General features: G+C 25.3%; 1 long non-coding RNA gene across 1 annotated transcript; it reads left to right on the top strand.

Annotated features, from left to right (window-relative positions):
* The first annotated feature begins 6,169 nt into the window (after positions 1-6,169).
* On the top strand, positions 6,170-6,479 carry LOC135121158 (uncharacterized). The gene is made up of 3 exons (XR_010278876.1): positions 6,170-6,232; positions 6,296-6,340; positions 6,396-6,479. It is a non-coding gene; the product is annotated as an uncharacterized LOC135121158 (long non-coding RNA).
* Positions 6,480-7,074: the final 595 nt, after the last annotated feature.

The following is a 7,074-nucleotide window of genomic DNA, read 5'->3' as shown; positions in this document are numbered from 1 at the left end:
CCTAGTTAGATTATTGTAACAGACGCTCTAGAAGTTTACGAAACTGGTAGAAATGGAGGTAAAGTTCTCTATCAATGTAATTATTAATTTTGGAAAACCATTTGGTTTCATTACAATTTAGTTGTGTATTTATGTAAATATTATTTTAAAGACAATTTCAATATGAGCATGTAACAAAATTAGACAATCTATTGCTATTGAAGTTATTATAACTTACGTTGTATTAATTTGATAATTGTATCCTTTGCACAGAGCAATTAAAGTAGTAGTGAGGTATATTTTTTTCATTAACTCTATTTTACTGTAACATCCAAACTGAAAACAGCAGCTTATAGTATCGCTCTACAATGCTAAACACTAGATAAACTACATAAGTATTATTTAAATAAAGTAGTAATATACAGTCTTACAAACCAGCTTGCATAGTAAAAAGCAAATACAACTCGTTTAAATACCTTATGAGACTCGTTGCATGATCAACAAAATAATAGAAAACAAATTTTACTTACCTGAACGATGCGACTAGCCTTATTGCCGTTGTAACGCATCTTAATTTAGAATTTTTGAAGCTAGCTGTTTCCTTATTTTAAGTTTTTAAATTTTAAAAATTCTTATCGATGTTAATTTTTGTGAATTGTTTTTAGAAGCCCCTAAATTAGGTCTAAATTGAACATAATATTTAGTTCCCCAGCTAAAGCTTAAGATTATTAAAAGTTGCAACATCCTATGTGTTTCTTTATACACTTTAATTATAAATACTATTAACGCATTTTATTTAGAGTCGTCATCCTCATTAAAATGTATAAATAAGGCTTACAGTTAAGAATTTATCAATTTTCAGTAGTCTTTGTTAACTCGGGAATAGTAAAAATAGTTATGTTACTTCTTATGCAACAGTTTGTTACTATACCTAGCCTATTTTATCAAAAAAAATTTATATTTCATTAGGAAAAAATATATACTTTGGGCTATAGGCCTTAACTCACTTTTATAAGAATTTAGAGCAAGAGAATAACTGGAAAAAAGTTTTTGCTGAAAGATTAAATAATAGAGACGAAAGAGTGGAAGAATTAACTTTTGTCGAAAGCAGTTTGTGAACTTTTTTATTTTACATTTTATTGTTATAAAAAGTTTAACTTTTTTAGATTTTGAGGGAAAAACATCAGCGGCAGGAGTCATTGATGTGTTAGATTCTTTAAGTGACCGCTTTGTTAAAAAACATACAGCCTTTTTTATTATTTGTATATACTTTGGGCTTTCCCTGTTACTATTTTTTCTTATAAGGTATAAAAAAAAATTTTACATTTCCTTATTTTAGTATACATAACAATTACTAACTAGTTACCTTCAAACCGAAAATTTGTATGATGTTCATTTAAATGCGGATCCAAAACTATCAGGGTTCTAGAAGAATATGAAGAACTAGTTCTTTGCCAAGTTTTGGATAAGTTAGAGATTAATAACTTTAATGGATATATGTAAGTCTTCTTTTCTTTATAGTAAAATATTTAAATTTACTGCACTTTTTTAATCACTATTAGGAGTTTGCCTCTGCTGGAGAGAATCGGTCTATTAACAATTAGAAATTCAGGTTTTTTAATTTTTTAAATTGCAAATAAAAAGTACGTCTTAACGTACTTAGTTTTATTATAAAATCTTAGTATAAAGTAATTGTGTTGTTAATTAAAAGTATACCCACTATAAAAATAACACTTTAGTGACTTCGAATATTCCAATTAATTAGTTTTTAGTTGTATAGTATTAGACAGTCTCTTTAAGAGAGAGGTTTTTTTTAATTTTTTTACTCAACACTTATTTTTTAATCAATCTCAATTAAATCATAATTTCCTTTATTTTAATTTTATCAGCGCTCTTCTTTAAGTTTAGTACTTTAATTTTTAGTAAAAAATCTTCTCTGCTGTATAATATGCAGGCTTTACGTTGAGAAGTTTACAGAAAAGTAAATTAAATTTTGTTTGTATAAATTTTATTCGTTCTTTAAAAACAAATTTAATAATTTTCCTTTGTAGAGAGTAATAATAAGTTAGTTATTATTTATAACAATCATTACGTTATTAATATTTGCAATTTTTTATTCATTTTTTGTTTAAAAGTTTATTTGAACATTGAAAGCTATAGTATTACGCGAACTTATAGTAAAGTACGTAAAGCTTCTTATATATTGTTTACAGTTATATTCGCTATATACTATTTGAAAATGCTAAGTGGTTCTTCTTTAAGAGATTAGTTTATAATAAATTTCCTAAAAAAAAAATTAAGTAATAAAGATTATTATTTATTGAAAAAATCATTAAATTTTATAAAAAGTACAAAAAAGTATATTATAACTTCCTTTTTTTTTTGTTTTTTTTTATGTGATAAAGGTGAAGAAGCACTGACGAATATTTCTTTTCTTAACTTAAATAAATTGCAAACGCTTTACGTATACGGACCGGGTACTTTTATGTTTTATAAACAAGATATTATTGCTTCAGTGTTAATATTAATAAGTTTTGATGGAACCTTTTAAACAACTTTTATTTGAACTGTTAACCTTTTTTTCTCATTGCAGTTTTTCTTTATATTAAATCTATTTTAATTAACTTATTTTGTTATGAAGCGTATGCGAGCGCCACCATTGCTACCTCATTTTTGTCTTATTGGTAATTATCTAAAAGTACTTTTTATATACTCTATTACGTTTTACCCTTATTATTTTGTTATATATATACATTAATTTATTAATTTTTTTTGGCATCTTTATAAATTATTTCGTGGAATGAACATAAAAAACGTTTAAAAATTTGAATTTTTTTTTACTTTTTACAATATTTTTTTATTGTTTCTTTTCTAAAAAAATTTAAAGCGGTATTATAACTTTATTTTAGAACTCTTTAATATTCCCTTTCTATATTTTTTTTACTAGCTTAACTATTTATGTTTAATTTAGGGTAAGAAAATATTCTGATTATATATATCTATTTTTATAAATATATATATAGATTTTATTTAATCTTAAAAATAATATTTCAATTATTTCTAACGATTTAGTATTGCTGTTCTTTATTTTAGTAGCTTTGTAAAAAAATAATAAATATGTCACTCTCAACGCTATAACTATTGTACTTCCATTTTATTTATAAAGATTTATTTAATTTTTTTTTGACTCCCCTAAGTTACTTTTAAATAAAAAATTTTTCAATATAACAATTTTATTTGTTTCTTTAAGTTATTATAAAATTTATATTGTAAACTTCCTTTTTATCTTCTTATATCACTTTTTAAAATAAAAAGGTTCCCAAAACTTACTACTGTCGAAGAAGTTATGCTTAGAGGACTTCATTCTCAAGTTATGAAAAGTTTAAATTTCGGGATGTTAAATAATATTCTTGAACTAAGAATAAAAAATTCTCATTTTGAGTAAGAAAAACTATTCTATATATTTTGTTTTTTATTATTAATATTTTAATTTAGAAAATTTAGTTTATTTTATAAATAAATTTTATTATTTTATATTATTTCATTTATTTTTTATGATTTTTTATAATTATTATTATTACTTGAGTTATTATGTTAATGTTATATCTTTATATATATATATATTAGAATGATTGACCTTTCTTTGGCCCAAAATATGAGTATTTTTCGAGCCCACAATACATATTTTGAAGTTTTAAGAGCCCCCTCATTGGCAAACATTGAAAAAATTGAGCTTGACTCGGTGAACAATTCGAATTCTGTAGATCTGGAGTTTCCCAGCTTGGAAAGCTGCGATATCCTCAGCATTATTGGAACAAAAAGTTGTTTTTTGTTAAATTACTTTTTGAAAAAATTTATAAGTTGTAGCTTTCTTTATATTATAATAATATATATAAAAAGTTTCTTTAAAAAATATCTCTGTGAATTATACTCATTTTAAAAATCTAGTAAAATTTTATTTTGTTGGATACGTATTTCTTAATTTTTTTGGCCTATAAATGTTTAAGTTATTTGATATTTAAAAAAAAAGTTTTACTAAATTATGTTGACTTTTTCTTTACCGAAAAATTTGTTAATAATACATAATTTTTTTAAAAGCATTATTAAAAGAATTTATTAGCGGAACAGAATTACTTTTTTTACAGTTATATATAATTATTATACTAAGTAAATTATACTTTTTAAAAGTAACTACGTAAAATGTTATATATAATTATAATAAAAATGAAAAAGTGAAAATTATTAGAGATGTGATAATATTAACTATACTAACTTTATTAATAATTATAACTAACAGAGCTTAGAAAAGTCGACTTTTCTTCTTTACAAAGCATCCGGTTTATGTATTTGGACGACGTGGAATTTAATCAAACACCTTTAGTTTTTCCGAGTTTACAGTGTAAGCTTCTATAAGTTTTCACTTTACATTATATATATACATATATATATATATAAAGTTATTAAAAAAAATAATCTTTATATATGAAAACTTAAAAGAATATAATCTTGTAAGCAATTGCTATGCTTACTTGCTCGCAGCATTCATTCGTTTGTTACAAGTGTTCGAGGATATAAAAATTTTTGTAGATGAAAGTTTTTTTTAACGAAAGTAACTTTGTCAACCCGCGTAACTTTAAATTTAATATAATATTCTTTAAACTGAGGTCTTAACGAGAGCTAAATAATTATAAATTCATGATATTTGTAACTTTTTTCCTTATATATTATTTCAAATTATTATAATGGTCTATAATATTTACTTAGAGTAGAAAAAATAAGAAAATATAATAATTTATAAGTTAGAATTGTGGAGCCGGTACAGGCTCGTGCAAAATCACGTTATACAGTCAACTTTTTACTTCAAACTAAAATTGTCGCATGAAAGTAAAGTTAAGAGAGTAAGCAGAAGTTTTCGTGTTTGGTTATACACTTGAAATATTTTCGTTTAATTGAAAAAAGGTTAGAAATTTTTTTCTTAATAAATAAACCCAAACCATTTGTGCTTGCGAAAACTTTTATTAATAGGCAGGAAGTAATTAAAACTCCTTCATTTGGTAACTATTCACGAAAAATTAAATTCTAATGTTAAAAAACTTTATAAAGAATAAGAAGTAAGAGTAATTTAGTTTTGGGTTACGTAAGTAATTGGTTTTAAAAAGTATGCACCATATTCGCTTTTAAGGGGGGGGGGCATCGTATTCTTTTTAATCTTCTTCAATGCGCCATTGTTTTTTAAAGAATTTAATTCTTTTGTATAAATAAAGTGGCTACAGTGATAGAAATAATGAATATTGTTAATATTCCGAGCATTTATTTTGCAAAAGCAGAGGTCCTTGAGGTCCCTCTGTTATCACATATTTAATATTATTTTCTAAGCTAAGTAATTAAATAATTAGAGAGTTTTCATCTTTAATTCATTTGGGCTTTACAATATCTCTTCTTCCGTACAACTTACGCAATACATAAATATTATGGAAAATGAAGATTTGATGACTTTGGAGCTTCCAAGTTTGGAAACAGCAGGTCACTATTTTCTGTGAATTGGGTAAAGAGTTTTTTTTATTAGTTTTTTGGGGAGCGAAGCGCAATTGTTTTAGCGACTATTGCAAACTCTTGCGCCTTTTAAAAACATTTTTACCGCCAATAAAATGTAGTACAATTATTACAATAAGCAGCCTTCGTTATCTACTGAACGGTGATTTCCTGCATAGAACTGCAGGAAATTGGTTTTTCTGGACGAGGGCCGATTGTACTTGTAACTTCCTTTCTTTATCTCGAAACTATTTACAAAAGTCTATAAAGTCTTGCAGTGGCTCCTCAAAAAATCATTTGTGCTCTAAATATTTTCATCTTTGCCTTTTATAACCAGTTAAACTATTTTTCTAAGTATAGTGTTAGGAGTTCTGCTTAACAGTAATCCAGCTATAGAAGAGTTAGTAGTGGATTCCTTTGTAAAAGGAGAAGTTACCGTAATTATTTATAAAATATTTATTATTGTTGAGTGGTTCCTACAAGCTTTTACTTTAGGTTATAAACTGCAATAACTTGAAGCGGATAAGCCTTTCTCACTGGAAAGAGTAGACTGATTTTTATTCGATAAATAAATTTGTTTTTTTTTCCAATCTCAATTATCAAAAAAAAATATTTTGACAAATTCTCGATATTTGGTTTATTAATTTATAACTTTAGAGGCTCTTTAGCGTTAGTTTCCAATCCGCTTCTACGAACAGTCCACGCTCCACTTTATGAACGAGTTTCTTTATATTAAAATTATAAGTCTGCTGTCCAGTTGCTATTTTAACCTTTATTTCCGCAGAGCAATGCTCTTGTAGTTATCAACTGTGGGACTCTGAAAAATAATGTAGATAAGTCGTTATCGCTACTACTAATTTATTTATTATTATAATAATTATTAGATTCCAAAAGTCTCTAGAACTGTAAGTCCGAGTATGTCTGACGTTTCAATCCGTATTAAGCGGCTTTTAGAAGACTGTGACGACGGAAATCTTCAAAAAAGTAAAGATTTCTTACGTTAAATTTATAATAAGTTTAAGTTTACTTTTAACTCAAATGAGTAAACTTAACGTTATTTTAATAAACAGATTTCTGCTACGGGAAAAAGTAAATATTTCTATTGAAAACTTTCCATTGTAGCCCCGTAAATAAACTAAAAAAACTCTTTTCTCTTTTTCTTACTTTGAAAGAGTAATTAAAAATCCCAAGTCATAATATTGCTTATGTAGAATGTTTAAAATTTTATTATGTAATAAGACAACCTTTTTTTAAAATAAATAAATGTTAATTATTAGGACTTAAGCAAAATTAATTCATACGTTTACTTGAAAGGTTGTAATTCAAAGAAATAGGAATTTTTAAAAAGCATAGTACTAGAAAAAAGAGCACACAAAGTGGAGCTTGGTTATATTTTGCAAAGAAATTTTGTTAGTAATGAGAAAAGTTAAAAAAAAAAACTTGTAAAATACGCCAAAAGTTGAAACTTTTTTCTTATCAAAAACTGGTAAAGACAAAAACTGATGTACTTACGGTGTCCTCAGTTTACATGTTCCTATGTTCTGAAGAAGAAAGTTAAAAAAA

Source organism: Zophobas morio, unplaced genomic scaffold (assembly GCF_036711695.1).
Source record: "Zophobas morio isolate AGI-343-1 ecotype UQ-CSIRO unplaced genomic scaffold, CSIRO_AGI_Zmor_V1 ptg000513l, whole genome shotgun sequence".
Lineage (NCBI taxonomy): Eukaryota > Metazoa > Arthropoda > Insecta > Coleoptera > Tenebrionidae > Zophobas > Zophobas morio.
This window is presented reverse-complemented; position numbering and strand designations above follow the sequence as displayed.